Raw genomic sequence first — 16,055 nt, forward strand, 5'->3', positions numbered from 1 at the left:
AGAGACGAGAGAATTTACGTACCAATTCTGGGCAATTTCACTGCTAGGTATCTAGCAACGAAGCGATGAGTTTCTGTGTTGTTTTTTAGGACTTTTCTCTTCTACTTCGACATCGTTTCTGTAGTCCTTGGCTTGGGATTTTGATACATCTAGTGCAACTCGGATGCTTCCCTTTGGCTCTCGTTTGTCCCTATCTCTACTCCAGCTACCCTTGCTTCTGCTGCTACCTTATCTGTCGGTAATGCCTCTATCATTGTTTTTGCGATTGTTGCCTATTATAGAAAAACTCGAACACAAAGGTCATAATCTCTACAAGCTGAGGACTCAATACCAATATTAAGATATGACTCGATCACGAACTGTTCCAGCCACCTCTGTCTATGCTACTAGAGGATCTGCAACAAGAGATGTAGCTGCTAAAATAACATGGTTGAGACTCGAGAGTAGTGCTGTTGGTGGAACCTAATTGCTGGGTGGTGCCCTGATAAGATGCCAAATTTTATGTTGCATGCACCCTTCTCTCTGGTAAGGAGGTTGAGCCCATAATACAAGCGCCACGTTGTAACAAGCATCTACCTCCAAGGTTCTGTGTGCTCTTTGCTATCCAATCTTCGTGTTGTTCAGGTGCGTTTCAAGTTTTGTTGTACTAAGAAACTAGGTTGTTCAGAGTCGTTTCGAATTTTTGTATTTACAGTTGTTCTCAGCCATAACATGAGTCCTTATTGTCTTAATCTTGTATCACTGTTTACCTAAGTTCACAACTTAAAACCATAGTTACCAAGTTTTGCCGTACCGGCAAAAAAAAATTTCCAGAAATTCGCTGATTCGGTTCGGTACAGCGAATAATTCGTCAGTTTCCAATTCGGTACGGTCAGCGTTGCATGATTTTGGTCAAAGCTTTCTATCGGCTTATGGCGAGCGTCCACTGTGCTGCTCCCGCTGAGTTGACGAACAGTGTGGCTGTAGAACAATAAAATTGAACCTCGGCATGGTGTCCAGCACAACTCCGCCACCAAATTTGCCCTTCGCTGATTTATCTTGGCTGTGTTTGCCTTTCATTCGTTCCGATTAAGCCCTTAACCGTTCATGCTTCCTGACACGATGGGTGGGAAGAATCTCCGACTCTATAAAAGAAATAGAAAAACAGTAACTTATATATTACTAAAAAATAGGAAAAATAGGAAAAAGATAAATCTAATATTAAAAAGTATATATAAAAAATATAAAATAAAAAAGCTTAGTTGCAAATCCATAACTACTATACAAAAGTATAGAAAAATGTGACAAAAAAAATATAAAATAAGAAATTGTAATTAAAGTGTGCACTTGTGAATAAAATAATATGTAAATTTATTATGTTATTTTTATGTTGAAGTACAATTGCAAATAGTAAAGGTAAGTTTTGCTTAGAATAATAATTAAATTTACATGAAAAAGCTATAAAATAGTAATAAATGTAAGTTTACACTTGTGAATAGAATAGAAAGTAAATTTACATTTTAAATTTTATGTATAAAATAATAAATCGCATGTAAAAAAAATTATGGAGTTACAAATGGTATAGTAAGATTGGTATGCTTAGTAAATTTGCATGCTACATGTTTTATATAAAAAAACAATAAACTAAATTTACATGTTCAATTTTATATTAAAGTATGGTAGAAAATTATAAGTTTGCACTTGTGAATTTTTTTTCCATATTAAATTTAAATTATGACATAGAAAGTAAGTTCTATTTTTTTAAATTGCAATAAAACTAGTTTACCAACTAATCTTGTTTTTTTTGGAAACCTTCTACAAGTAATGAGAATTAACATGGAATTATGTCTTAATGTAGTAGCAAAGTATACTTAGAAATTATAATTAAAAACTTATTCCGTTCCATAAAGAATTCTTGGTCAAATTAGTAGCAAAACAGAGTTAGAATTAAGAATTTGTTCTCTTCAACAAAGAATTTTGGATTAGTGCATCAACTAAACACTTTTGGAATTAAAAAAATATAGGGAATTGTAAGTTTTATATTAAAAAAAATGCAAATATATTTAAATCACATTTTTGTTTTTATTCTCATGATTTTTTTATGATATCGATTACCAAGTTGGAGTATAGTGATTACCTGGATTGCATTCCATTTCAAAACAAGGATCACTGGTGTGGAATTCAAATAGAGGGGCTCATTTTCCGTAGTCAACCAAAAAGGTTGGGCACTACCACATATTGTCTAATAAATTTGGATAAGATAGGACACATAACAAATTGAAATTAAATGAAAACTATTATTTGTTATTTGTGATCAAATATTTTGTCTTAGTTGTTAATAGACATGTAAATACTAATTTCCTTGTATCTACCCAATTATCACTCTAGTAATAGTTTTGAAATTGTATATCCTGGCCATATTTGCAATTTTCTACTAGATTACTAGGAATTAATGTGTTTTAGTTTCACATAGAGTGCCATGTTTTTAATTCAATTGTAAGTAATATCATAAGTAGGCTTCTATGCATTTTCTTTTTTGTATTCTCTATAGTTTGAAAATTTTTGTATTTTAAAATATGTACAAATATAGTTCATTGAATTTGAATGATTTTTTTTTCTTGCAAACAGGATATTTGGAGACCCTCTAAAGAACATTGATGGCACCTAGATCGAAACTTCCTGAATGGAAATATCTTGAAAGAAAAAATGATGGAAAAATTTATTGCAAGTTCTACAATAATACTTGTGGGACATCAGTGACTCGAGCAAGAGATCATTTGCTTAATATTGTGGGTGGAACTAGTGGAGGAGTGGCAGCATGTACTTAAATTGATCAAGGTGTGAAGGAAAGTTTAAGTGAAGAATTAAATGCTCATAAGTAAGGAAAGGTAGTCCAAGACGCAAGAAAATAAAGAACACAAGATACACTCATGGGAAGAGAAAATGTTATTAATTCAACACCAAGCTCTTTCCCATCATTTGTGGCATCTACAACATCTTCTATGCCATATGGATCACAAAGAGAACCTACTTTACTAGATGTTGATCCAACACAACAAACATTGGAGAAATTTTGGAAGCCATTGGAGTGAAATGAGGTAGATGATGCAGTTTATGATTTTTACATTGGTTGTAATATCTCTTTCAACACTATCAAAAGCCAATTATTTCATGATATGTTAGAAAAGATCAGCCATTTTGGTCCCTCATATGTTCTTCCAAGCTATGAAAGTCTTAGGACCAAAGGAATTGATAGGAGCAAACAAAGAATAGATGAAAGAGTTAAACCAATAAGGGATTCATGGGCTATTTCTGGATGTACTTTAGTTAGTGATGATTGGACTGATCGCCAGAACACACTTGCTTGTTGTCCTCAGAGAGTGATCCATTTGTCTACTATTGATTGTATGGACAAAACAAAGACTGTTGAATATTTATTTCAGATACCAAAGGACACCATATTATCTATAGGAGAGGACAACGTAGTCCAAGTTGTCACTGATAATGCATCTAATTATGTTCGTGCTGGTGAGCTATTGATGGAGCATTTCCCTAAGTTGTTTTGGACACCTTTTGCAGCACATTGTACTGATCTAGCCCTTCATGACATTGGTAAAATAGGTTGGGTGCAAGTAAATATATCTCAAGCAAGGCAACTGGTCAAATTCATTCTTAACCATCGTTTGAGTTTGAGTATATTTAGAAAATACAAAACCAGGAATCTATTGAGACCATGTGACACTAGGTTTGCCACCCATTTTATTGCACTACAAAGGGTGGTAGAGCAAAAAGCTACATTAAGATCATTTGTATGTAATGAAGAGTGGGTGAACTCTCCTTTGTCAAGGTTAGAAGGTGGTAAACTAGTAGAGAAAACAATCTTCAATGAAATGTTTTGGTCATGTGCAAAAAAAATCATCTCTATTTGTGAGCCTATTATACAAATATTGAGGATGGTGGATTCTAATGTTGCATGTATGGGTTTTGTATATGAGGGCATGGATAGGGTAAGAGAACACATATCATTGATATGTAAGAATGATAGTTCAATATATAATTCACTATGGAGAATTGTGGAAAAAAGGTGGTGTATGTTGCATACGCCATTACATGCTGCAACGCTTTCTCTAGCACCTAATTACTTTCACGTTCCTAAGGATAGAGATATCATGGAGGGATTTTATAATTGCATGGAGAGGATGTATCATGATCCTGAGATACAATATCAAATACAAATACAATCAATATCATATAGGCAAGGGACTGGTCATGCTTTCACAATAGCTAGGGCACAATGAGATATGCACAATCCAGAGGTCACCCCTACTCAATGGTGGTTTCTCTATGGATATGAGACACCTCAACTACAAACATTTCAGTTAGAGTGTTGAGTCAAGTATGTAGGCATCATAATTATTTATACTTTGTATGTATATTTGCAAATTATTCCATGTAAATTATTATATTAATATAATATTATTTTCATGTAAAAAATAGGTCAATAGTGCATCAGCGTGTGAAAGGAGTTGTAGCACTCATGAGTTCGTCCATAGTAAGAAAAGAAACCATGTAGGAGCTAGCAAATTTGCATATTTGGCTGGCATTCATTGCAATTTACACTTGTGGCTGAAATCTTTGGAGGGGAAGAAAACAACTTCAAATATAGTACGAGAGGTTCCCCCTATTTTTAATGCATCTAGTGCAACCTCACAAGCACCAATTGTGGGATCGTCTTCTACATCCACACATCACATCAATGAGAATGATGTCTTGCTCAGAGATATTCTAGATGAGAGTGCTAGTAGTGATAATGCCTCTCTCATGAGTGAATACACTGATGTGGATGAGGACAATGGAGATGAGATGACCTACACACCTTAAGATAATTTTGGCCCTTCATTTATGGTAATGATCATAAATTTTTTATTTCTATTAGCATTTTGTATAAGCACATAAGTCTTAAACTATGTTTTAACTTTTTGACATTTTATGATTGAATTGTTCTAGTTTGACATATTATGATTCTTAGTTACTTTTATTGCATTGTTTTATAAGGTTTAAAGGTGTTTATTTTATAAGTAACATTGTTTTTTAACTATAATACAAAATGAGCATGAAGTAAATGATCTAAATTCATATTTGAATCTTAAATTGGATATCATTGTTGTTGTATTTTTTAACTATAATACAAAATGAGCATGAAGTAAATGATCTAAATTCATATTTGAATCTTAAATTGGATATCATTGTTGTTGTCTTTCAAGAAGATTCTCTAGAAGTTTGTAGATATCTACAAAAAGACCCTTTAGGAGTGGTATCACTGTTTGTAGATGGCATGAACATTTTCAAATAGATCTATTTATCGTTTTAGACATAAATTTCATGGTATTTAGAGATCACTTAAATCATATTTTTAATATCCAATATCTCAATTTTTACATTGAACTCTAGCTTTGTGTGTTGTGACTCATATTATTAGATTTTACTTTTACATGTTTTTCTAGTCTGCAATAATAATTAATTTGATGCATTTTGATCCTCATTATTTCTAAGCCGTTTTAGAGAGAAGAGGTCTATAACATTTTAAATAGGAGAAATTAACATTGGAAATATGTAAACAGAAATATTAGGGAAAGATTTAATGAATTTTCATATAATGATTGTTTATTTAAATTTAAAAAAAAATGAAGTATTTGTAAGATTTTTGAAGATTCTTCGGCGAAAATTACATAGAGAAACTTTTGTCGACGCGTTTCGAACCAACTAGTGTGGTTCATCGTCAGGACAAGTTGAATGAGAAGATCTCGCTTTGCATATTAAATACGGAGCAATATCTTCATGCTTGTTCCCACCATTTCTCGGCCCAGAAGTTAGGGGTTCTCAGCACCCTTGCAACTCGTGCCTTAAGCATCTCTGATGAAAAGAGCTTCGAGGAGGAGAAATCCCATCTCCTTAATGTCTTTGTTGAGAATGATTATAGCAGACACTTGGGACAAATGGCATTCCTTAAAGCAGCTAAGAATTCGTTAACCAGAAGAGGGCCTAAAGAGCGGATGCCTGGTGTCCATCTTCCTTTTGTTCAGGGGACCACGGATAAGATTGCGAGGATTCTTAAGAAGCACAATATCCCCACATCTTTTAGACCTCTTAACACAATTCGTAAATCCCTCAGATCTGTGAAGGATCCTATTGACCCCAAGGACATGAAAGAGGTTTATATTATTGCTTGTTCCTATGGGACCCCCTATATTGGTGAGACTGGTCACTTCATTAATCAAAGGATTAGTGAGCACACAGCTGACCTCAAGCATATGAGAACTAAGTCTTCCGCTTTAGAAGAGCATGTGGAAAAAACCAATCATCATGTCTGCATCGAGGAAGCTAGTGCAATTGCTAGAGTGTCACAATTCCATCACTGGAAATTTAGGGAAGCCCTTGAGATTGAAAAAAGGCCGAACAATCTCAATAGAGAGGATGGCTGGAAGATCAGTAGTTGCTGGGTCCCAGCCCTCTCCTCCTAGTCATTTTCTTTCTTCCCCTCCCTTAAATAATCGATTAATTAATTTTTAATATGGTAATTTTTTTTTATAATTTATGTATGTGAAAACTCTTTGACTATTAATTTAAACTTAATTTATTCTATAATTAATTTACAAAAATTAATGTAAAATTAATCTATTTTATAATTAATTAATTTGAACTATTTAATTTTTAATATGGTAATTTATTTATTTATTTTTTATGTGTAAACTCTTGGTGTATTAATTTAAACTTAATTTACAAAAAAATTAATTTAAAATTAATCTATTTTATAATTAATTAATTTAAAACTATTATACTATTTTTTACCCTTAAATAGATTATTAATTAATTTTTAATATTGTAATATTTTTCTAACACTTAAATTCTCTAATTTTTATATTTCGAAAAAACTCTTTGACGTTGAATATAAAATTTAATTTATTTTAATTTATAAATATAGGTTCATTCATCTTATATTTTAATTAATAAATATAATTAACTATTACTCTATTTTTAGCTTTTATAATATCTAATAATTTTAAATTAATTTATTTTATGATTTACTTATTCTAACAATTTTAAATTAATTTATTTTAATATATATTTATTAAATTACTTATTCTATTATATATTTATAAAATGTTCCACTTACATTTTAATATGAATATTAATAACCGAATTAACTTATTTAAATAAATATAATTTATACCCCTTATTATAGTCAAACTTGTCGTTCTTTGGTCAAATCTAGCCGTTGTCTTTTTAGATGTTACCTTATCTAGGAAATTGGGTCATTGGATATTCTGCCCTATCTATTTAATGTGCAAAGTGAGATCTGCTCATTCAACTTGTCCTGATGATGAACCACACTGGTTGGTTCGAAACGTGTCGACAAAAGTTTCTCTATGTGAATCTTCAAAAATTTGATATGGATCACAGAAGTCTCAATTCAATATTTGTAAGATGTATAATGTCGAATTTTTTCTGTATTGAATTTTATAAAGTCAAATTTTTCCCGTATCAAATCAAATTCAATTCGAATTAGATAATTATACTTAAAACATGTCGAAAAAGTAGCTAAGCACAATAAAAAATAATAAAACCGCATGCCAACCATTTGGTTTTGGATTACACCCAAAAAAAAAGCCCATGAAACTTGGAATTAAAAGACAATTAGCGTTTGATCAGGTAAAAGACAATTTTTTAATGATATGATATTTTTTAAAAATCAATAGTAACTTTATTTTAAAAATAATTTAATATTTTAAAGAATAATTATATTCAAGAATCATTAAACGAAATTCACTGCGTAGAATTCCTCAGATATATGCATTAAACGCTATGTTGGGTTTGAAAACTGAGGCCGGTGAGGACACCTTGTTCAATAGGGGAGAGATTCCTAATGTTGTGCAGAGACCAGTAGTTGATATAATACTGGTCCCACCAAACCACCAGTGATTAAGACTTTTGAAACCAAAATTTAAACAGAAATAAATAACATTATGTATAAATAAGTATTAAATTATGTCCAAAAATCACCCATACATTGACTGGGCCCACAACTGTCCATAAATAGTATTTTACTACTTAATATTGCAAAACATATTGACCCAAGTAGAAAACAGCTAGAGCCATAAAGGCTTCCAAACTGGTCTATTCCAGAAGTACAAAACAGCAGTCACTTCAACCCCCACTCATCAGAACTGCAACTTTGCATCCCAAATAAATATGCCTACCTGCACATAACAAAAGGAATGTATGTCAGCCATAACTGCTGTGTTGTTCAACAACTAAACACCCTATGTTCAATTAATGACACCCAACCCAATAACAATTAAATCCAATTTGTTCAATAAATGACACCCAACCCAATAACAATTAAATCCACTTTGTTCAATAAATGACACCCAGACCCAATAACTGCAATAAATGACACCCAACTCACTCTATTTCTCATTAAAACAGATCAAAGCACATGGATCAACAAATAAACAAATCCCAACCATTAGATCACATCAAATTAAATCCATACCACACATTCAAAATGAAGCCATTGCAATCCATGTGCATCCATGTCCACCAATTAAAATCAAGTCCCCAAAACTATAAAAGAAGTCCACCCACTGTTGAAGTTGCATCTTATGCTTTCAAACTATTCAGCAAACTTGAAGACAACATCACAAAACAGTGGCCAATATATTCAAGTTAGTTATATGAATTACAACTCATTCTTTTTACAGTTCTGTTTTCATTTATCAGATTTCTTACATTACAGTTCTGTCCATAGGGTGACAGTTAACCTATACAGTTATAGTTAACCTTTTTTATACAGAGTTTATGTATGTGTTCTAGCTTATTATATCATCAGCTTCATAGTGATTACAACTTACATATCACAGAGGTTACGTATGTCGTGTTAGTACTGTAGTCACAGCTTGTTTAGCTTACAAGAATTGAAGCTTAGCTTACAGGAATTGAACCTATTGAATACAGTCGTATCCATCTAATCAACGTCACAGGTTGCTTACCTTACAGGAATTGAACCTTAGCTTACAGGAATTGAGCGATTATTATGGCTTCGGTTCTATGCAGAATGAGTTAAAACATAGAACAAAAACGAATTGTAACTTTAATGACTCTGATAAACTTAGTAATTTTTCACATATTTTCAGACCTTGACAATCATCATTGAGACATCACATTGAAACATAATCGAAAGACATGTATTTTCAGAAGCATGAAGCTATTGAGAAAGCAAAAATTTTGATATTGAGTCGAAAGAGTGCAAATAAGTGAATTTCTACTACTGGTGAATGGACCATAGAACTGAGGAATGGTTTCTTAGAATGGAAGCCCGAGCGGATGACCATTTCTCTTTATTGGATTAGATGACTGTAAGATTTTAGATAATGAGAAAACACAATTATAAGTAACATAGCAGATGACCGTCTTATTGGCCTTCATATCTTTTCACCTCGTTGAGCTCGAGACCTTAGGGTATGGAGAGCCTGAGCCATACGGAGTTGTAAAAGTTGGACCAAAGGAATGGGGATTTACATAACTCAGCACTGTAAATTAAGTCACAGAAAATGGAGAGAAATCTTGGAGCAGAGATTGTTCTTCACAGTATTCAAAATAACTAAATAAATTATATGAAAAATATAAAAAATAAATGACGGCAATGAAACTCGATTAAACTGAAGTAAAACCAATTGTCTATGACACCTAGGAGACCATAGAATCAAATGTGATAGTGATTACAGCTTACATATCACAGAGGTTACGTATGTCATGTTAGTACTGTAGTCATAGCTTGTTTACCTAACAGGAATTGAACCTTGAACCTTAGCTTACAGGAATTGAGCGATTATTATGGCTTGGGTTCTATGCAGAATGAGTTAAAACATAGAACAAAAACGAATTGTAACTTTAATGACTCTGATAAACTTAGTAATTTTTCACATATTTTCAGACCTTGACAATCATCATTGAGACATCACATTGAAACATAATCGAAAGACATGTATTTTCAGAAGCATGAAGCTATTGAGAAAGCAAAAATTTTGATATTGAGTCGAAAGAATGCAAATAAGTGAATTTCTACTACTGATGAATGGACCATAGAACTGAGGAATGGTTTCTTAGAATGGAAGCCCGAGCAGATGACCATTTCTCTTTATTGGATTAGATGACTGTAAGATTTTAGATAATGAGAAAACACAATTATAAGTAACATAGCAGATGACAGTCTTATTGGCCTTCATATCTTTTCACCTCGTTGAGCTCGAGACCTTAGGGTATGGAGAGCCCGAGCCATACAGAGTTGTAAAAGTTGGACCAAAGGAATGGGGATTTACATAATTCAGCACTGTAAATTAAGTCACAGATAATGGAGAGAAATCTTGGAGCAGAGATTGTTCTTCACAATATTCAAAATAACTAAATAAATTATATGAAAAATACAAAAAATAAATGACTGCAATGAAACTCGATTAAACTGAAGTAAAACCAATTGTCTATGACACCTAGGAGACCATAGAATCAAATGTGATAGTGATTACAGCTTACATATCACAGAGGTTACGTATGTCGTGTTAGTACTGTAGTCATAGCTTGTTTAGCTTACAGGAATTGAACCTTAGCTTACAGGAATTGAACCTATTGAATACATCTCATTCATCTTATCACTAGTAAGCTCTATACACTAAAAAGCTCGTATTAGTATCTGAGCATGGTTTCAGTTCACCCTTATCTATGAGTGAGCTAGAACAAAGCTCTGTATAATTACATATGTTATATGTATATTAAAGCTGAATCCAGTCTATTAGGGAGATAACCAACCTGTGATACAGGTACTTTATCATATCTATACATGTATTTATTAGGTTAGCACTGATAGGTCAACCTTTAGATGATGTTACTTGTAAAATATCTGTGCTATTACTTATGCCGAGTGTAATGAGAATGAGACAAGCAAGTGATTAGGTAAACAAGCATGGTTAGAAAGAGTCATGTGTAACTACTGTGTTCTAATTGCATAGCTTGTCATAAGCTTAGATAAGATACAAAGGTGACAAGTTAATCAATATACAACATGATATCCCGGGGTTCTCACTCTTAGTCATTCCTATTATATAAATACCTTTTTTCTTATTAGTATATAGACTACCGTTCTCTCCATAATCAATACATATGGATAGACTGTAATCACTGTATACGCATATCCTAATGTAATACATAATCAATACATATGAATAGACTGTAATCACTGTATACGCATATCCTAATGTAATACAGAATCAATACATATGGATAGACTGTAATCACTGTACACGCATATCCTAATGTAATACATATGGATAGACTGTAATCACTGTATACGCATATCCTAATGTAACAAGCTCTGTATCCTAATGTATATGCATATCCTGACACTGCCCTATGAAAGTGAAACATTTTCTCTCATTATGAAAACAGTGACATACATGTTGACAATTTCCTGTAATAGAGGAAAAGTATTTTTGCAGAATTAAAAACGCATAATTTGACATATATTCTAATGTCTAAATGCAACATACATGTTGATAATTTCCTGTAATAGAGGAAAAGTAATTTTTGCAGAAGTAATAAAGCATAATTTAACATATATTCTAATGTCTAAATGCATGCAATAATTTTACAGGTTGTTGCATCTATGGCAAAAGGAAGTTACTCTGCTCGTACAAGGAGAAGTGGCAGGAGAGTGACAAGGGGTGCGTAGCTGCGATGCACATCGTCTGATGATGACAGGCTAGCTGATGTCGATGCCAGCAATGCACCAGGGAACATTGTTGAAGATGACCATGTGACAGCCGTTGATGTTAACACACCATCAGCCACAGAACCACCATCAACAACAGTCCAAGGGGCAAGCTCAACTAAAAAGATCAGTGCTATAAGAGGATGGACAAAAGAACAAATGTTAGTTGCAATTGACGACATAGAGTTTAATGGATACTCAGTTCGGGCATCTGCAAAAAAACATGGTATTCCTCCCTCATCAATACATTATTGGATAAATGGACTGACTCATACAAAACGTAGAGGGCCTCTTACAGTTATGACTGAGGATGAGGAGGCTAAGGTGGTTGAGTGGTGTAAAGAGATGGCCCAACTGGGACATGGGCTAGAGCTGATACAACTCAAATCAACAGTTGCTCAAATCTGTCAAGGGAGGCCAAACCCATTCAAAGATGGGTTTCCTGGTAAATCATGGTGGTTTGGGTTTAAAAAAAGGCATCCAGAACTTGTATTGCGTACTGCTGAGGGCCTTGACAGAGACAGAGCATTAAATTTGCGCCCTGCAGTTGTGCAAAAATTCTATGACACACTTTCTAGTGCTTATGATAAACATTCTTATGGAGCAGACCATATATGGAACTGTGATGAAACAGGTTTACAGGCAGGGAGGAATTGTGGCATGCGGGTAATTGCCAAGAGCGGGAGCCGAAATGTGCCAAAGATTTTGCCCAAGCGCAGGGAGTGGATAACTATTTTATGTTGTGTTAATGCAATTGGTACTTCAATCCCAGGATTTTATCTATTCAAAGGTAAAAATCAACTGAAAAACTATATACAGCACTGTGAACCAGGTGTATGCATGGCTGCACATCCCCATGCATGGATGACTAAAGAACTGTTTCTAAGTTGGCTTTTTCACTTTGCTGCATCGGTACCAGGTGGCGTCTCGCCTAATAACAGACACCTTTTGATATTAGATGGCCATGGGAGCCACATGGCTGTACAAACAATTGAGGAAGCAAACAATTTAGGCATCGACCTGTTGACATTGCCCGCTCATACCACTCATAGGCTGCAACCCCTTGATGTTAGTGTGTTTGGCCCTTTCAAGAACTATTTCAGGTCAGAGCGTGCTGCATGGATGGCAAAGAATCCAGGGGTTGAGGTGAAAAGGTTTGAGCTAGCAGAGCTTGCAAGTAAAGCTTTTAAAAGGGCTTTGACACCATCAAATATCAAGGCTGGCTTTAGGAGGACAGGAATCTGGCCACTGAACTATGATGCTCTTATGCATGATACTGGTTGTAGCCAAGCGTTTCATGTGGATGGTCAGGAAGAAGGGAATGTCCAAACATGTGTTGAAGTGCAAGAAGTAGATGACCAAGATGATGTTGTTGCAGCTGGTAATATGATTTCCCTGTCTCAAGGACAGTTATATGTTGAAGATGATGAAACTGTATGTGAAACACAATATAACAATGAACAAATTCCTAGTAACATGGAGATTGTTCCACCAACTCAAGAACATCAAATTCCTGTTGCTGATATTGCTAATGATATTGTTGAACATGCAGTTGACAATGACCAATTGACATTGCCAAGCCAAGTAACCCCACCTTCATGGCTAGCAGAAGCAATGATCAATATGAATGCACATAGTGTCTCAGCAACCAATGAAGAAAGCATGAACATGCCCTCACAACCAGCAGAATTGAACAGTGAAATTGTTAATTTTTTTGTGGACAATAGATCAATGGAAGAAGATGAAGGACATAATGAGGCATCAAATGAAGATAATGATATGGTTCAATCAGTTCCAACAGATACTGAAAGGGAAGTACCAAGCAATGACATGCAGGTGGGAGGGGTGGAGAAGACACTTGGACGGTTCCTAAAGCTACCAGTAGAGAGAGTATCAATGAGAAGAAAGCAAGGTGCACCGGGTAGTCTTCGTCTGGGCCGAAGCTCACAGTTACTCACCTCAGAGGACTATATAAACCTGTTAGTTGAGTCAGAAAAAAAGAAATTTGAAATGCAAGAATTAAAACAGAAAAAGAAGGATATGGTCAAGGAGAAGAAGGCAGCAAGGATTGTTGCAGCGCAACATCGAGCAGAAGAAAGGATTGAAAGAGATAAAGCAAGGCAAGTTAAGGACCAACAAAAGCAAATGGCAAGACAGGAAAAGGAAAAACGAAAGGCACAACAAATGCTTGAAAAGGAACAAGGGATGATCAACGATACAAGAATAGCTGATGAAACCAGGATTATTTCAAACTCATTGGACTCCATTGCAGATAATACACCATTATTCCAAGATCTCATAAACATTCAAGTGCCCCACTATCAAACCGAGGGTTTACCCACTTGCCTTGTTCCTACCAGAGCTGGTGTCAATTCTCTGTATGCTCATTACACACCTCCACTTAATGCAGGGGTCAGTAGTGCAAATGTGAGGTATGGGTACTCAATACCTCCATGGTTGGAAGCTGCAAATTGGAATCAATCATATGGCATCAATCAACCATTTCTTAATCAGCCCTTGATTGGTAGGCCAACCTACCTGGCTCAAGAAGGTAACTCGGGGAGTTTTGGCACTCAAGATTCTCAGGCCCATAAAGAATAGGGGTGTCATATGTTTTTGGTTCTAACCACATTATGATGTGGATTTTGGATGGATTGTATCTTTTTCTTGGCACAAAAACATTTTGGCTTACAACCTAGTAGTGATTTCTTGTGGCAACCTAACTATGTGTTGATAAGAAATTTTCAATGGAATATGTCTTTCTGTAAAATATTAATTATGATAAAACTATTTCTGTAAGTTATTCTGTGCGCACTGTACAAAGCTCTAAACTCACTTATGGCTCCAATAAGTGGACCGTTATCTAAAGGAACACCATACAACTTATAAAAAATAAGTGCCATTGTAAATCTCTTCTAATGGGTCTGCATTCACTACACCACTATACTGTCCTGATTTAGATCGAACATATTTACCATATAAATTTTATTAGAAACAAAAACAGTTATAATGTGATGACAGTGCTGGGCAAGTTTACAATCACTTAACACTGAATAGAAGTCTACACTAACAATTAGAAACACCTCCTGCTCGCTTCTAATGTACGAGGCACTAGTAGTAAGGAACTCTATACTTAGCATGCTATTGATTGAATTAGAATGAATAAGAACTTTACATTGCTGGAAACTAGAAATACAATAAAGAACATAGTTATGATTTTTATCAATCACCTAGCTAGCCTATTTTTTTTCTACTGCCCAACTTATAGAGAGCATGTGTTTTTATATGTGTCAGTAAAAATGATGGAAGTATCTAAATTAATCAAATCAGTTGATGAACAACTATGAGAATCATATTGTTCCATCTTGTTACATCAACTTTCCAAAAGATAGAGAAATTTGGGTGCACAGTGACCTAATCAGCTATATGACGAATTGTGGCTTAGTCATTAATTCTTTTCTAAGCACCTATTCACCTTTTTCATTTTCCTTCATGAGTAGATCAATTGTTTGACTTTATGAGTGATTCACATATGACAATTGTTTGGTTAACTAATGAATTGTTATAATTGACGCAAAGTTACAACCACCTTCTTAGAGTTGCAACAACAATATTGAGCAAGTTGTAGCAATAACCATGTGCTATAAGTCACAACAATGGTGAGAGTCACACCAAGTAAGCAGAGGCGAGAGTCATAACAATAAGGGGTTAGATCGAACATATTTAGCATATAAATTTTATTAGAAACAAAAACAATTATCATGTGATGACAGTGCTGGGCAAGTCCACAATCACTTAACACTGAATAGAGGTCTACACTCGCAATTAGAAACACCTCCTGCTCGCTTCAAATGTACAAACCATAAAAACACAAACGTTAACATGCAAGAATAACTCAGGTTATGTTAGCAAAAGTTTCCTGGTCAGGTTATGATGCTAGAGCCAACCAAACCAGAGAAACAGTTAAAAAACTAAACTTGCTAAAATGAACAAAAGTAGTCATATCTACATGGAATGAAATCCCGAATTCAATGAAAAAGATACTATAGCAGGGACAATAAAAATGCAACGTTTTTATCTATAAAGCAAACACAGTAACAAGGGGCTACTCTGACAGGCATGTCAAAGTGCCAAGCCAAGTCCACTCGAAATTTACATGAATTTACAAGTTATGCAAGTCAATTGAGAGCAGCTACAGAGAGTTTCGAGGGTTGGTCTGGGCTCATTTCTGCGATGTTCCATTTTCCCTTTGTCT

Source organism: Pinus tabuliformis, chromosome 5_1 (assembly GCF_031772625.1).
Source record: "Pinus tabuliformis cultivar Carrire ecotype Pingquan chromosome 5_1, CPIR1, whole genome shotgun sequence".
NCBI lineage: Eukaryota > Viridiplantae > Streptophyta > Pinopsida > Pinales > Pinaceae > Pinus > Pinus tabuliformis.